General features: G+C 35.8%; 1 pseudogene; it reads right to left on the bottom strand.

The window, feature by feature from the left end:
- Positions 1,176-18,824, bottom strand: part of LOC18781143 — a 24,885-nt pseudogene continuing 7,236 nt past the window's right edge.

Here is an 18,824-nt window from a genome sequence, read left to right as displayed (position 1 = left end):
AAAAAATAAACATTCATTGATCAAGTAATGGGACAAAAATTTTTGACGGTTATAAATGAAAAATCATGATTTAATGGTTATTTTAACTCCGATTTTGATGATTTTTTATAGCTACACTCCTTGACCCTATATGAATACAATGACTGAATTTGATCTTCAATTTAAAATATTTACACTAGTGGATACCACAAAATCTTATGTTATACTTACGAAAGTATAAATAAACTCCTAATTGTTAGTGAACAAAAAAAAACTAGTTTCAACGATCCAACCGTCAAACTTGTTTGTTTATACTTCGAGATCATATACGAAAAAAATCGGAAAAAATAAACATTCAGAGATCAAGTAAGGGGACAAAACTTTTCGATGGTTGTAATGAAAAATCACGATTTAATGGTTATTTTAACTCCGATTTTGATGATTTTTTACTGCTACACTCCTTGACCCGATATGAATACAATGAACTAATTCGATCGTCAATTTAAAATATATATTTTCTAACAAAAACCCAATCCGAACAACAATAATATATTTTTCTAATAAAAATCCGATCCGATCTAAAATAATAAGTTTAAAGCTACTTAATAAATATATATACCGTTTAATTTCTTAAGTGTTATGCATACAAAATAAAAAACAAAAATAAATTGGTTTAGGTGACAAAATGTTTGGATTACGTCATGCAAAGATTTTAAAAAATAATTTTTTTATTCTATTTATTTTTGTAAGGACTTTGCACGACGAAGTTTACTTTTCGTCGCGCAAAGTCACTTTGAGCGACGAATTATTTTTCGTCGCGCAAAATTGGTCGCGCAAGACTTTGAGCGACGATGTATTGTCGTCGCGCAAAAGTTTGTCGCGCGAAGTGATTTTGCGCGACGAATTATTTTTCGTCGCGCAAAATTTGGTCGCGCAAGACTTTGAGCGACGAAATTTCAAGTTTCGTCGCGCAAAGTAACTTTGAGCGACGAATAATTTTTCGTCGCGCAAAATTTGGTCGCGCAAGGGGTTTTTTTTACTAGTGAACATTGAAAAGATCACCAGAAAATAAGATAATAATTGACAATAACACCTATTTTTCGTACTGCGTTTTTTCTTCTTTTCATTTTTGGCCTTTTTTTTTTCTTTTTTCTTTTTGGAACAGATTATTAACATAAATAATATATAACTTTGAGTTAGACCACCTGAGTGGCACCACTGGATGGATATTTTTGAGCGTGTGACGTATCGTCGGAGTAAAGCTCATGCCTAGTAACATCATACTTCTCCCCATCACCCCACAATGCATATGCCTCTTCTCCATGCACTGCGTCATCCCCAATCAGTAACTGTTCCTCCGGCATGCGCAACGGAACTATACACCGTAAGACTAGGCAAATAATGTAGGTGACCACAATATTCCATCCAATGATAAATAGGTGCACATAGTTCAGGCTCAGCGAAAAGCCCCGTTAAAACGCCGCCAAGAAACCCGGCCACGGCGTGGGTGTGAAGTACACCAAGGGTGTCGTCAACTGCGGATAGCAGTTTCCACCTCTTGTCCACTATCATCATGGTGAACCATGGCACACTGCCTGACATAACTCCCATCACTATAGCGGCCCATCCTTGAACAAGACCTAAATAATTTACATATTTAAACAATAATATTGTATCAGTCTATGAACAAACAAAACTAAAATAAAAGCTAGCTAGTTAATATGGTTAATTAAATGATTGTGCACGGTCAACACAACATGCCATGAGTCACCTCTCCTGTTAAAAACTGGCTAAATAATATATATAAAGAGATGCAAATATATTTAGAGAAAACGTTAGAGAACCATATGAGAATTTTTTTAGGAAATTGGCCTTGTTTGGTATCCTACTCAAAAAAATAAATTCAAAAATTATGATTCTTTTTAAAAATATGAGTTTTCAAATGGTGATTTTAAGATTTAAAAACTTTTTTGGTATTGAACTCCAAACTATTTTTAAGATCTAAAAAAATTAAAATTAAAATTAGAAACCCTAAATTCCCAAATTGAAATCTCCAAAAGAAAAGGAGGGAGAGAGAGAGAGAGAGAGAGAGAGAGAGAGAGAGAGAGAGAGAGACGAGTGGAAGGAGAGAGAAAGAGACAGGGAGAGGGAGGAGAGAGAAGGAGTGACGGGAGAGGAAGGAGAGAGAGGGAGGAGAGAGAAAAAAACTATAAAACCTCACTTTTTTTGTTTTTAATAAAGGAGTGTTTTTGAATTTTTCTTGAGTTTGAGTTTTTAAAAAGGGGCATATCAAACGGGTTTTTGGGGTTTTAAACTTCAAAATTTGTTTTTGAGTTTATAAAATTGGATCCAAGTAGGATACTAAATAGAACTAGAACGTGGTCTGTGAGAGAACGTAAATATAAGTAGTCAAAAGTCAAATAAACTTAATTTTTCTGGATTAATTAATGAAAGGCAATGTGTTTTGTGACGAGTAAGTAAGTATATTAATTTTGTTTTTATTAATTGGGATGATAAATATAAGTCAACTTTGCTTTGTATTTTTTTGGGTCAAATTTTGAAAAGGAGGGGAGTTTTCTCACATATACTCTCATTGTTTTACAAATCAAGTTCCTTTTTCACTAGATTAAACCCATAGGCATATAATTCAACTTTGCTTAACTCTGGAAAAAAGTCAACTTGAGAACTTACGTAATACGTACCTGCAGCAGGAGTAATGCAGACGAGGCCAATGATCATTCCTTGGACAGCTCCAATGACGGAAGGCTTCTCAAAGAAGATGACATCGAGCCAAGTCCAAACCAAGAAGCTCGTGGCGGCGCAGATGTTGGTGTTGAGGACGGCCATGGATGAGTCCGTGTTTGCCGCGTACGGATCTCCCCCGTTGAAACCTGCCCATCCCATCCACAGCAACCCGGCTCCTGCTAACACCAGAAGTACGTTATTTGGTGGAAATCTCTCCCTGTCCTTCTTCACCCTTGGTCCTACCTATTCATCGTCACCATTCATTTTCATGAATTAACAAACAATAATAACTAATTAATACTCTCTTTTGTATATATATAATTTTGCAATATAAGCGATAATGTAAACTACAAAAGAGATGGAGTTTTTCACACACACACTATCAAGGTGTTATAAGGGTTTGAATATGAAACCACTGATCTGTAAGTTAATACTCTTTTTCACTAGACTAGACCCATTAATCTTTTCGTATGTTAGAATAACTTAAAGTATTTTAGACTATGATTTCCGTAAGATATTATTAGAAAAACTAAAAATGAACACCACGTCCGTCACATTTCATATATTCAATTTTGTTTTTGTTTTTATTTTTGATGTCCACATCTACATGGTCCACCCTTGTTAATGCATCCACTCTTCATTAATTTTTTAAGCTCCTAGTCATATCAACTTTTTGTCGTTTCCTAACCTGAACTATGCATATTGATAAATATTGTGATCCATATACGTAGGACAAAATAGTATGGGTAAATTGCGAAAATGGTCTTCAAACTTGTATGCGATTTATATTTTGGTCCCTAAATTAAATTATTAGTCCAAATGGCACATAAACTCTATTTTAATCGCTCATTTGATCCAACCGTTACATTTTCTGTTAAATGTAACCAAATTTTAGGGGTAAATACTAAAGAGAGTAGTTAGCTGATTAGATTAGTTTGTTATTAGTTACTCTTGTAAGTAATTAGTTAGAGCTGTTGTAACAGCCTGTACAGGTGGCTTTATCTGTTGTATAGAGTAGACAGGTGTTATATATTCTTTTGTAATCTTTTCTCAATTAATTAATGAGAATCATAAATTCCTTTATGGTATCATACGCCTATTCGATCCTCTCTCCCTTTTCTTCCAACCTGTGATTTTCTCACCTACCAAACAGTGCTTTTCTCATCAACCAAACAGTTTCTTCCGCTCTAATTCTCTGATTTCCATGGCTTCTGAGACCAATTCTTCTTCTTCTGCGGCTTCTGTCTCTCTCACATCGTCTTCAATCCCTGCTTTTGCGACTGTTACTGTTCAAAACATCGCAGGCATGGTTCCGATCAAGCTTCAAGCTGGCAATTATTTGTTGTGGAAGAATCTTTTTCTTCCTGTTCTTCGCAAATACAAGCTCCTTGGCCTTCTTACCGGTGCTGATCTGCGGCCGTCGAAGACAATTGTTAACGATGCTGGTTGCATTGTTGATAATCCCGCCTTCGATCTGTGGTATGATAAGGATCAATCACTCATGATCTGGATCATCTCTACTCTCTCGACGGATTTGCTATCTCATACGGTTGGCATTGAGTATTCTCGTGATCTCTGGGAGATGTTGGAAAAACGTTTTGCTGGAGTCTCTCGTGCAAATGTTCATCATCTTCGTCAGCGTCTTCAGAATCTTGTCAAAGGGGATCTGTCTATGGTTTCCTATCTGCAACAGATGAAGGAAATTGCTGATGGCTTGGGTGATGCTGGTCATCCTCTAACTGATGATGATTTGGTGGCTTACATTCTTGCCGGTCTCTCTGAAGAGTACGATTCCTTCGTCACTTCTATTGAAACTCGTCGGGAAAAAGTTTCCTCTGATGAACTTCACGGTTACCTTCTCGGTCGTGAAGCTGCTCTTCTGAAGCGCAAACTCCGATCCAATTCCTCTGGACCTACGGAACCGTTTCATGCTTATGCCGCCACTCCTCGTTCTTCACAGCACTTTTCTCGCTCACGTGCACTACTACAAAAAGTGAAAAAGACGACCAGAAAACAACGACGGTCTAAGTGAAAACCGTCGTGGTTTATAAAAAGACGACGGTTCTAAAAACACCGTCGTGTAATACAACCTTAGACAACTAAAAAATGGAGTTTCAAATGGCTGTTCAAAAACAACGACGTACATAATTAAACAACCGACGTCTATTTGAAACAGATTTCCTCAGTGTAAAATCAATGCCAACAAAGAACGGCAGAAGTTATGAATCGACCGACGTAGAAAGTAAAGACGACGATTTCAATAAAAACTGCCGTTTTTACTCATAAAATAACACGACGAGGTTTTCGTATAAGACGCCGTATAATTACAAACAAATCCACGGCTTTAAAATACAAAATATCGCCGTATTAAATTAATTTACAACGACGGAAAATATAAATATATCGACGTCATTCTCGTATAGTTCTACTACGTTATCTTTAAATCGTACAATAAAATTTATCGTCGTATTTATTCATTTTATACGTCGTACCTTTAATTTTAACGGTCGTCTTAATAAGAATTTTTGTTAACAATTTTTTTCTTTGATTTTCTTATCCTACGTCGGTAGATCTACTTAATGACAAGAATTGAAATAACCACGACGGTTTATATAGAACACCGCCGACATAATCAGTTTTGTCTGAGATCCCAAGGGTTACGAAATCTTACCAGATGGAACTCTGTTCCACATCATAATCTTAACAGATGACACAGATTTGCAAATATTGCGTCGTGTTAGTTTACAAATTCTAGAACATTAATTTCCCTCATTTTAAATTTCCTCGGGAAAGAAAAATCTATTTATCACGCTTTGGAATTGAAAACTAAAACTGAAAGAATACGGGAAAAAAAACTCCATTTATAATTTAAAATTAAAATCCACGTCGGTTGTAGTACACTTAACGACGTTTAACAAAATAATCTACGTCGGTAATTATAAATCTACCGCCATCGTAACTTAATATAGACGACGAGAAAAGACGACGGTAGAACAGAAAACCGCCGTTGTTTCAGTTTCTTTAACATATCTTTCTGCAGGACTTGTGTAGTTCAAAGCATTGACAATGTCTTCATCATATCTCCCAGAAACTACTGATTCAATTGCTCATGCTTTAGAGGCCATCTGAAGCCATTTCTATTCTTTATCGCATTCTTGAAACCCATCTTCTTCTTCTGAAGCTCTACGGATAAAGGAAGAGGCTATCACAATAAATCCGACGGATCTTCTTAGGCAAGAAAATCAAGCAGAGGATCAGGCACATCTGATCTTCAGATTTCCCTGAGAAGCGAACTTTCCTTCGACAGCGAGTGGAGGCCAGGCTTGCATCTCTTTTGATGGAAAGCAAGGAGTATTCAGAAGCACTAAGTGTCCTATCAGGCTTGATCAAGGAAGTGAGAAGGCTAGTTGACAAGCTTCTTCTTGTGGACATATATTTGATGCGAGTAAGCTCAATTTCTCTTTGAGAAAACATCCAAATTATTATCTTTGAGACATGAGAGACTGAGAGAGGAAGAACTTGGAACCTTAAATGTAAACCGAAAATGAATGAAAGCGACAAATTTATAGAATAAATTTTTAAAACCAACGGCGGTCCTTACAAAAAAACCGCCGTTTAAATTGTAAAATCAACGTCGGTATGATCGACGTATATTACAGAAATCCACGTCGGTAAATTAATAAAAACGACGTGTTAAATAATATACCATGACGCGAGTTATTACTTATGTACTTTAATTTTTGAGTTTACTACGACGGTACCTACAAACTACTGTCGTATTTATTTACCACGTCCGAAGTTAAATGTACCGTCGTATTTTGTAATTTATACGTCGTAGTTATATGTAACCGCCATATTATTTTTTTGAAATGGTTTTATATGTAAGCAACTTTTCGTCTACTTGACTTACACATTTGTTGTTTTTATATTCTTATTTTATTTAAATCTGTCATCCAAAAAAGAAACTTTACATATTGCAGAATATTAATTTCCTTCGTTTTAAATTTCCTCCGGAAAAAAAACTCTATTTATAACGCACTGTAATTGAAAAATAAACTGAAAGGTCACGGGAAAAAAAATTCTATTCATAATTTAAAAATTAAAATCCACGTCGGTTATATTAAACCTAACGACGTTAAATGAAATGATTCCACGTCGAATGAAAAATATTGCGTCGTTTTAGTTAAAAACGACGTAGTTAAATGTAACCGCCGTATTATTTTTTTGAAATGGTTTTATATGTAAGCAACTTTTCGACTTACACATGCACTGTTTCCAAACCCGATTAAAAATTTCAATCTCCCAGAGAAACCTTTTCGTCTTTTTTCCTTGTCAGAGCATTGTCAGAGTTTCTCATCGTCTTCCTCTCGTCTTCTTCGTCGTCTCTGAACTTAAACATCGATCATCTTCCTCTTGCTTTCATTGCACGCAAAAGGTAAGCTTTCATTTTCACTATTTTGGTTACTGTTTTGCATGCTCATACGTTTTTTGTTTGAAAAATCTTTTTACCTTTTTTCTGGCCAAAATCATTTTACTTCTTTCCAAGTTTGATAAAATATACAGACAAAGAGGGAAAGTTTCCAACTTTGAAGACAACTACCTCAACTAAATAAGACGACGGTAGACCACGACGGTTCGTAAGTTGTTCTAGCGTCGTCTGAAAATTGACAAAGTTGTTTTTAAAATAATAGTCTTTTTTTATATGCTTGTTTAATTGCAGGTTTGATTTCGCTGAACAATGGTTTTTGTTTTTCCCTTATTTGATAAAATATAAAGAAAAAGAAACTAGGGTTGGTATCTAATATAGACGATAAAATATAAATAATAGTTTACCACGACGGTGTATTACTATTGACGTCGTGTGAACATATATACCACGACGTTATATAAATAATGGTTTTAAACATTTATTACGTCTGAGATTATTTCATTGCGTCGTCTAAAATCATATCATACTTATTACGTCTGAGATTATTTCATTGCGTCGTCTAAAATCATATCATACGTCGTATTTTTTTAATACCGTCGTTTGTGTTCTTAATGTTTTCCTGAAATATTTTCACTTGCAGTTTTGTCTGTTAAAATGGTTTCTCAACAACAAACTAAGGATTCTGGCTCCAAGAAGCTTGGAATGGTAGCTCCTCAAGATAAGTCTTCGAAGGAGATGAAGTCTTCGAAGAAGATGAAGTTTGCTTCATCATCTGCTGAGACAGAACAAACCAGCCAGACAACAATCTCAGATGATTCAAAGACTGGTCGAGGTATGAGCACAATGCCTCGTGTTGTGAAGAGAAAGCTTCAGAAACTGAGGCCAATTGTTGAGTACAATAAAAGGGGGAAAGGTGTTGGCCAAGCACATATTGAGATGCAGTCGTATATTGGTGTGTTGGCACGCTCCAGGATCCCACTTGTGGACAAGAAATGGTCCCAAATCCCCAAGGATATAAAGGAGCAGATTTGGGAAGCAGTTGACATGGCTTTTGTCGTAGGCCAAGGGGGCAAGACCTCTGTTTTAGCTTCTGCTTCCAAGAAATGGAAGGATTTCAAGTCTACACTAACGAGGCATTATATCCTTCCATACACCAATGACAGGGAGAAATTAAGCCAACCCCCTGAAACATATAAATTCATAGAGAAAGCACAATGGGATGCCTTTGTAGCTTCAAGGCTATCCAAAGATTTTGAGTCTGTGCATTCTCAACATGCACAGATTAGGGAGAAACTCGAGTACAATCATCGATTGTCTCGAAAAGGATATGCTGGATTGGAGGATCAATTGGAGGAAACCATGCCTGGGGTAGAAATTGATCGATCTACCTTATGGAAGAGAGCTAGACAGGACAAACATGGTAACATCCCTGATCCAAAGGTGGCAGAGAAAGCAAAATTAATTGTAAGCCTACTATCACTCTGTTTTAAATTTTTATTAAACTGTGAATTATTCTTATTACGTCGTATGTTATATTTTTCGTCGTGTGAATGATATTACCACGTCGAAAAGTTTTTAAAAACGTCGTTAAAGGTCTAAATAGGAATCACTACTATGTTTTCTGTAATTACAGCATAAGACGTCGGTGGTTCATTTTCGCGTCGTGTGAATGATATTACCACGTCGAAAATTTTTTAAAAACGTCGTTAACGGTCTAAATAGGAATCACTACTCTGTTATCTTTAATTATAGCATAAGACGTCGGTTGTTTATTCATTTCGTCGTTTTAAATAAATAACCACGTCGGTATAACTACCGTCGTGATAAGTTATAATAACGTCGGTTTATACGTTATTGCGTCGTGTGAAATTATATAATACGTCGTTTGTACATAAATAACCGTCGTGTGTTTTTTTGTTTATCTTTGTTTTAGGATGAATTGCAGAAACAAGTCTCGGAAGGCAAAGTCAGAGTAGATGGCAGCAATGATGTGCTGACCATGGCTTTGGGCCCCGAGCATCCAGGCAGGGTGAGGGGAGTTGGTGCTGGTGTTTCCCCAAGGCAATATTTCAATTTGCCCAAACCACAGAGGGTGAGCTTTGACGACCGTTTGAAGGAGAGTTTAAGAGTTCTCCTTCAAGAAGAGACTAAAAAGATGGAGGCTAAGGCAAGGGAAGAGGCCTTAAGGATGGAGGCTAGGACAAAACAATTGGTAGAGGCTGAGAGGGAGCATTTCCTGAGTCAGCTTTCCCAATTAATTCCCAATTTTGATCCAAGCATGCTTAAACCAAGAATTAGCCAAAGCCCCAAAAATCCAATGTCTGACAAAGCTAGCTGCTCTGGAGGTGATGTGAGATCCCTACATTTGGAGGATGATACAGCCAAAATGGGGAAACATCAGCCAGATGAAGAGAAGGAAGAAGAAAAAAGAGATGAAGAGAAGGAAGAAGAAAAGGAGAAAGAAGATGAAGAAAAGCATGACGACAAGGTATGTTCACATAACTTTGCCTTTTTTATTTGTTTTTCAAAATTTCAGACGTCGATATTTTTATTTAATCCGTCGTTTGTTTAAAACTTAGACGGCGGAATTTTTTTAAGACGTAATAAAATATTTAAACGACGGTTTTTGCACCGTCGTTTAAATGGTTTCAGACGACGCTTTATTCATAAAACCGTCGTCTTTATTGAATTACCACGACAGTTTTTTCACCGTCGTTTAAATACTTTTAAGACGACGTTTTATTACTTAAACCGTCGTCTTTATTGAATTACCACGTCATTTTTTTTATTTCTTTAAACAGGTTATTGAAGTTGGTGCTTATTCAAATATGGAGGCGCCATCTTCTTTAAAAACCCTTTGTCGTTTTGTGGAAACGACACTCCTGCCTGAGGATAAGACACTCCAATTTACAATTGATAAGGAGGTGTTTGGTGGTGAGCGCGATACCTTCCTCCTGCCTGAAGATATTACACAATTTGCAGGCATGGAAGAAATTGGAGCTACTGTATTGGCTGTATATATGAGGTTTGTACTTCTAAGATAATAACTCGTTGGTTTATATATTGTGTCGTCTTAACTAACTACCGTCGTGATAAATATATTATAACGTCCTTATCTATTTCAGTACGTCGTGTGAAATATTATAATACGTCGTTTTTTTATACATAACCGTCATGTTTGTTTTTGCTGACTTGTTTATATTATTTTATGTATTTAGGTACTTACACGATGTTTTGAAACAAGCCAATATGTGCAGCATGGTTGGCTTTATTGACCCTGCTACAGTTAGTGCCAACTCTGGCACAATAACTGAAAGATCACGACTGGTAGCAGCTCGACTTCAGAAGACAGACGGTGAACAGATTTTCATGATGCCTTACAATCCAGGGTTAGTCTCCTTAGGATTTTGTTTTTATGATTTTCAATAAATGACAGCTTATAAACTAACCACGTCGGTGTTTTATTTTATTTAGTCGTTTGAAACTACTAACCACGTCGGTATTTATTTATCGTCGTGATAAATATATAATGTCGTCGTTATCTACTTTATTTCGTCGTATGAAATACTATAATACGTCGTTTTTGTAAATAACCGTCGTTTTTATATTAATTTTGTGCAGCCGTCATTGGATTTTGCTGATTGTAAGAGCAAAGAGAGAAACCGTCTATTTTCTGGATCCTCTGCCAGGAAATCGTGTGGTCGATGAAGAGGCCAAAAACATCGTGAACAGTGCTTTAAAAATATATAATACCCACATAGCCCGAGCAGGACGTAAAAATGTAATTTGGAAAACTCTCTCAGGCACACCAAAGCAACCCAGCAATGTCGAATGCGGGTATTATGTAATGCGCTTCATGAGGGACATCATCATGGATCCTTCCTTGGGGTTTGAGAATAAGGTAAGAAGAAATTACCTTCATACATTTCACGTCGTTTTTTGTATTATCAACGACGGTCGTGTAAAATTAACGTCGTTGAATGGATATACTACGTCGGTTATGAAAAATATCGTCTTCTGTGATTGAATTTCTTTTTATTTATAAACCCTAATAGTCATTGTTTATGCAGTATGCCAAGGGAAACCAGGAAGCTTCATACCCCCAAGAAGCCATTGATGAAGTCCGGAATGAATGGGCAGAGTTTGTTTTCCAAATTATTAAACAGGGCAATTATTGAACACTTGATATTTATGTATAATGTACCAATTTTCTCTATAATATGTAATGTAAAAATTTGTTGAGGTTTTCTTAAATTAAAAAAAAAACAAACATACAAATTGCTTAACCGACGTGTAATACTTTTCCAACGACCTAATAAAGTCAATAACCGTCGTATTTTGTTGTTGCGTGTTTTAAACAAATACGACGTAAAAAAATAGTTAGACGACGTTCTTTGAACAATTGAGTCGTTAATGGTTTACAATATCTTCAATTTCTTAAGGGTTCAGGGTATAATCGACGACGTTTATGTAACGACTGCGGTTAAGTCGTAAAATATATATTTTACGTCGTATAGTTAAATAGCCGCCATGGTTTCTCATTTTAACGACGTCATTTTAACGACTTAGTAGTCTATTACAATTTACAACGTCTACAATTTATTTAACACCGACGTGGTTTGTTGTATGGTAAGAATATTTTATTATTTTTATATCAAAATATTCAAAATAAATATAAAATAAATCAGAAAATTGAAAAGTCAACTCCTATGAAGTCATTGATATATTTTCTTCCACATAAACCTTGAAAAAATTCATTTTGAATAACAAAAATTTAAAATGACCATCCAAAACAAAATTGTTTTGATGAGTCATAAAATCACTTCTAGTTTTATGGTTTAGGGTTTAGAGTCTAGGGTTTAGAGATTAGGGTTGTTATTTATTGGGGTTTATTTTTAAAGTATAATTTTTGGGTAGTCTAGGGTATATGTTAGGCTTTAAAACCATAAAACCTTTTATAAACTTAATTTTTTAAATTGTATAATTTAATTTTATGGGTTTAGGGTATTAATTTTTAACGACGGTGGTTGGGTCGTGGAATACATATTTTACGTCGTACAGTAAAACATACGACATGGTTTACGCTTTAAACGACGTCATTTTAATATGTAAGTCGGTTTATATAATTTACAACGTTTTTAATTTCTTAACACCGACGTGGTTTCTCATTTTAACGACGTCATTTTAACGACTTAGTAGTCTATTACAATTTACAACGTCTACAATTTATTTAACACCGACGTGGTTTGTTGTATGGTAAGAATATTTTATTATTTTTATATCAAAATATTCAAAATAAATATAAAATAAATCAGAAAATTGAAAAGTCAACTCCTATGAAGTCATTGATATATTTTCTTCCACATAAATCTTGAAAAAATTCATTTTGAATAACAAAAATTTAAAATGACCATCCAAAACAAAATTGTTTTGATGAGTCATAAAATCACTTCTAGTTTAATGGTTTAGGGTTTAGAGTCTAGGGTTTAGAGATTAGTGTTGTTATTTATTGGGGTTTATTTTTAAAGTATAATTTTTGGGTAGTCTATGTTATATGTTAGGCTTTAAAACCATAAAACCTTTTATAAACTTAATTTTTTAAATTGTATAATTTAATTTTATGGGTTTAGTGTATTAATTTTTAACGACGGTGGTTGGGTCGTGGAATACATATTTTACGTCGTACAGTAAAACATACGACATGGTTTACGCTTTAAACGACGTTATTTTAATATGTAAGTCGGTTTATATAATTTACAACGTCTTTAATTTCTTAACACCGACGTGGTTTTTCAGTCGTCGTTATATAAAAAATTCAAAATAAATTTAAAATTAATCCGAAAAATGAACGGCCTTACGTTCTTAATCCGAAAAATGAAGTTTCCGTCGTGGAATATTAAATTTACGTCGGTACTTGTAGAATTTCGCCTTGGTTTTTCTTTCGACGTTTTATAACGCGCGCGCTCTAAAAATTTTCGCGCGACCTAAATTTTTTTAGATTTGGCTCTTAGTCTTATACTTTGATCCCTGAAACCTAAAATTTCAGATTTCACGCGACATAACATTTCGCTCTCTCACTTCTGCTCTAATTAAAAGTTGCACTCTCCAGGCTCGTCGAATCTGTGAGCTCGTCCAACCTGTAAGTACAAACCCTATCTTCCCCTTGTAAATTCATTGAATGATATTAGGTTGTTTTGTTAAAGGGTTTTAGGTATATGCTTTGCGATCTGTTAATAATGTGCTTATAGGTATGGGTTCATGGATTTTCTGTTTAATGGGTTCATGACAAGATCAAATAAAGGTGTACTTTTGCTGGAAATCAACACAAAAAGACACATCACCAACTTCCAAATGATTTCCAGCAAAAGAACACCTTTATTTGATCTTGTCATTTTCCGCTCTGGAGAAGGTGCAAAGTGCACCAATGCTTATAGGTATGGGTTCATGGATTTTCTGTTTAATGGGTTCATGGATTACATTATCTGTTATGTTGAATTGGGAATGGATTTAATTTTGTCGTATCTTTTAATCACCCTATGTTATGTTGAATTGGGAATGGATTTATTGTTTTCATGCTTGGTTTCATGTATATGTTGGTTTCTTGCTTGGTTTCATATATATGTTGTGTTCTTAATGGGTTTTGTGTTCTTGAAAATAAACTGAGACACGACGAATTTTAAGGCGTACGACGACGATTACACGACGGTGTTTTTAAACTACCGTCGTTGTATTACTTATACACGACGGTTTTTTCATAAACCGTCGTTTGTATTACGTATAATAGACGACGTCTGTTGAAAATCCGTCGTCTATATATGCCAAATACGTCTGTTTTTGATTAAAACCCGTCGTCTCTGTTGTTTATTACTTGCGATTAGATCATTGTATAATCTGCTATAGTGATGGTCATTGCCTGTATTTTCACTTTATTATAGATAATAGGTTATAGTGTCGGAGATGGATAAGTCATGGATGCACTCGGATAGAAGATCGAAGGCATATGAGTTTGGGGTGGAAGCATTTTTGAACTTTGCTGTAGAAAATCTTCTAACTACAACACATATCCGTTGTCCATGTGTTAAATGTGTTAATTTGAAGTTGTTTGGGGTTGGAATTATAAGGGATCACTTATACTTTAATGGAATTGACCAAAGCTATAAGAATTGGACATTTCACGGAGAACCTTGGGAAGCAACTACTAATGCTAGCAGAAATGTTGAAGAAGATGATGGCCATAGTAGGTACAGTTTTGTGTCTGAAGAAATTGATATGGATGATAATGATTTTGGTGATTTTGGTTCGGATCCGTATGAGTTTGCCAATGTGATTGGGGATGGAGATCAACCAGTGTACCCTGGTTGTAGAAAGTACACGAAGTTATCGGCATTAGTGAAGTTGTATAATTTGAAGGCAAAACATGGGATGAGTGATGTCTGTTTTACAGAATTATTGATACTTCAAGGCGATTTGCTTCCAGAAGGAAATACAATACCAACCTCCATGTATGAGGCTAAAAAGACTTTGTGTGCATTGGGGCTGAGTTATGAGAAAATGCACGCATGCCCCAATGATTGCATCTTGTATAGGAAGGAGTATGAGGATTCAACTAATTGTCCTACTTGTGGTATCTCAAGGTGGAAGGAAGGCAAAGATGCAATCTTGAAAGAGGGTGTGCCAGCGAAGGTGGTGTGGTATTTTCCCCCAATTCCAAGGTTTAAAAGGATGTTTCAATCACATGAGACAGCTAAGAGTTTGACTTGGTGGCATGTTGCTAGAAAATCAATTGACGGTCAGATGTCTCATCCGGCGGATTCCCCGTCTTGGAAACTTCTTGATGATAAATGGCCTGAGTTTGGTAATGAGCCGAGAAACTTGAGATTGGCTCTTTCATCTGATGGATTCAATCCCCACAGTTCTCTAAGTAGCAGATATAGTTGTTGGCCGGTTATCTTAGTTACATATAATCTCCCTCCATGGCTGTGCATGAAACGAAAGTTCATGATGTTAACCTTATTGATTTCCGGTCCTAAACAACCCGGAAATGATATAGACGTCTACTTGGAGCCTTTGATTGATGATTTAAAATCCTTGTGGGTTGGGATTAGAGGAGTGTATGATGCACATAATGGAGAATACTTTACACTCAGAGCTGCATTAATGTGGACAATTAATGATTTCCCCGCCTATGGAAACTTATCTGGTTGTGTTGTTAAAGGATATAAAGCTTGTCCAATATGCGGCGATGATACACCTAGTCACAGGTTGAAAAATGGCCACAAAATTTGTTACATTGGGCATAGAAAATGGTTACCAATCAATCATCCATATAGGAGGCAACGTGCAGCTTTTAATGGGAAACCTGAATATGGCATACCTCCAGAGCCATTAACCGGAGAAGAAGTGCTGCATATGGTTGAAAATGGTGACAGAGTTTGTTGGAAGAAGAAATCAATATTCTTTGATCTCGAGTATTGGAAATACCTTCCTGTGAGGCATGCCCTAGATGTTATGCACATTGAGAAGAATGTTTGCGATAGTATCATTGGTACATTGCTGGAGATCCCTGGAAAAAATAAAGATGGGATTGCTGCTCGATTAGATTTATTGAACATGGGGGTCAAAACTGATTTGCAACCCGAGTATGGAGAAAGACGTACTCGTTTGCCTCCTGGGCCTTGGAATTTGTCAAGAGCAGAGAAGAGAGAGGTTTGCAATTCTTTCTATGGTATGAAGGTCCCTGAAGGTTATTCTTCAAATATTAAAAATCTTGTATCTGTACAAGATTCAAGACTTCTTGGCCTTAAATCACATGATTGTCATACCTTAATGCAACAATTGCTCCCTGTGGCAATTCGTTCTGTTTTGGAGAAGCCTGCAAGGTATGCAATAACTCGTTTGTGCTTCTTCTTCAATGCTATATGTGCAAAGACTGTTGATGTTTCCAAGCTAGATAAGTTGGAAGAAGATGTAGTAGTTACTCTGTGTTTGCTTGAGAAGTACTTTCCCCCTTCATTCTTTGATATCATGGTTCATCTAGTAGTACATCTTGTCAGAGAAGTTCGTCTATGTGGGCCAGTATATTTTAGGTGGATGTATCCGTTTGAAAGATATATGAAAGTGCTGAAGGGGTATGTTCAGAATCGTACTCGTCCCGAAGGTTGCATTGCTGAGCGGTATATAGCTGAAGAAGCGGTAGAGTTTTGTACTCAGCATTTATCTGATGTTAGTACAGTTGGAGTGCCTTCAAGCCAAAAGATGGGAGTTTCAAAGCCATTATCAGGTTGCACAGTGAGCGTAGTTGATCAGGACCTGTTGAATCAAGCACATCTATATGTCTTGGAGAATACGGAGGAAGTCCTACCTTATATCGAGTACGTATGAGTTTTATTCTTTAAGTTTCCATTTAAAATTATTTCTTATGTTTATCTTATATATTTGGGACCGTAATGCTTGAATTTTTCGTGTCATGTAGGCAACATATGATCCACATCAAGACTGCTTATCCAAAATTTAGAAAGAGAACAAAGTGGCTGCAGGATAAGCACAATAGCACTTTCATTCAATGGCTACGCTTCAAGGTATATGTTGTTGAATAACGTATTTCTCTTTTAATTTTCTTCTTATTTATATGTTAGGATGAATTAAGATATGATTAATTTGCAGGTTCAAAGTGAAGTTGAGGAAGACAATCATGGCGTATCAGAAAATTTAAGGTGGCTAGCAGCTGGTCCAAACATGTCAGTGCCATTATATAGGAGCTATCTTATTAAAGGTATTAAATTCAATATCAAGGCACAAGATGATGTGCGGACAACTCAAAATAGTGGAGTTTATTTACTTGCACATACCATGCAAGTTGCTAGTGCCAAGGATAAAAACCCAATTCTCTCAAATATGGGTTTCTATGGTGTCATTCAAGAAATTTGGGACCTTGACTACCAAAAGTTTACAATCCCAGTCTTTAGGTGTGATTGGATAGATAGTTCTGGTCTTGTAGTCGACAAACTTGGATTTACCCTTGTAGATTTGAGTAAAATTGGACATAGGAATGACCAATTTGTTTTGGCTTCTCAAGTCAAACAAATATTTTTTGTTGACGACCCGATGCATCGTGGTTGGTCGGTAGTGTTATCAATGCCTAGTAGAGAATATAATGATGTTATTGGTGATGAAGTATTAGGTGATGTGATAATTGAGTGTGAGCCATTTACTAGAGGGATGCCAAATGTTGACACATTTGATGAACTGGTAGGTGAGTTAGGCGGTCAAAATATTCGAGATGGGTGTGAAGATATATGGATTGAATGATGCTTATGTAATTGGCAGTGTATGACATTAATTTTGTAATATATTGTAATGTGATTTCTTCACTTTCTACGTTCAAATAAAACACGACGTTATTGTGAATCAGTTATTCAGCATATTTACCGACGTCTTAAAGCAACGTAACAATGAAGAACCACGACGCTATTGTGAAGCAATTATTCAGGATATCACGTCGGTGAAGGATAAAGAACCGCCATGTAATTCAAAATAACACGACTCCAATCCCATAATACCGACGTCTAAAAAACGAGATATGTAATCTGAACGTTAAAAAATACGACGTCATCATACATTTTCCACGTCGCAAGTTCTTTTATAAACGAAGAGGAACGAAATTAATTCCGACGGAAATTCATTATAACCGCCGTCTAATAACAATTAAACGACGTTATTTGTAATACGGCTCCCATCATAATCTACGCCGTCTATATGTTCTGTAATACGGCTCTCATTTATTTGGAACCGACGTTGTTTAGACGTTCAACGTCGTCTATATTATTAAGTGCGTCGTGAGTAATGAATACATATAAATACAACGTCGACTATATAAATGTATACGTCGTAAATAATGACACTGACAACTATTTCCACGTCATCTTTTTTAGATAAAATCGAAGTGGAAAATTTATTTCACGACGGTTTTTTGTAAATAAGAGACGTTGTAGAACTTTAGCAGACTAAACACGTCTGTTTTTATTGTTTTCCGACGTTGTTGTATTTAACAACGTCTAATATTTATGGTCGTTGTTTGTTTCTGAAAATAGGACGTATAAATTTTTTAATACGACTCTCATATATTTGTAACTGACGTTGTTTAGTTTTTCAACGTCTACTATAGAAACACATACGTCGTAAATAATGACACTGACAACTATTTCCACGTCATCTTTTATCAAAAAATCGAAGTGGAAAATTAATTGTACGACGGTTGTGTTTATATGTGCGACGTAGTAGGTATCAATAACGTCGTCTTCTAATGTATTTAAAGACGTCATATTTTTTATTGTCGTGAAAATTATATTTAACGTCGGCGTATTTTTATTGTCGTCGTTGTATGTCTATCTTGCGGCCTTGTTCTCTTAATATGTGTCATATTTTCCCTTTTTAACGACGGTCTTTTTAGAGAATTGGTCGTCTATTATCATCATCGATTGCTTTTTTTAGATCTTTTGCAGTACAAAGACGTCGTTTTGTATTTTTTGATGACGTTGTATTGTTTAACAACGACGGTTATTTAGCGTCGTGGTTTATGAGGGAAAAGATGACGGTGGATTCCACGACCATTGAAAAACCAAATACACGACGGTGATTTACCGTCGTCTTTTTTGCTTTTTTGTAGTAGTGG

The sequence above is a fragment of the Prunus persica genome, chromosome G4, assembly GCF_000346465.2.
Source record: "Prunus persica cultivar Lovell chromosome G4, Prunus_persica_NCBIv2, whole genome shotgun sequence".
NCBI lineage: Eukaryota > Viridiplantae > Streptophyta > Magnoliopsida > Rosales > Rosaceae > Prunus > Prunus persica.
The sequence above is the reverse complement of the archived record's forward strand: the minus strand, read 5'-3'. Positions and strand labels throughout refer to the sequence as shown.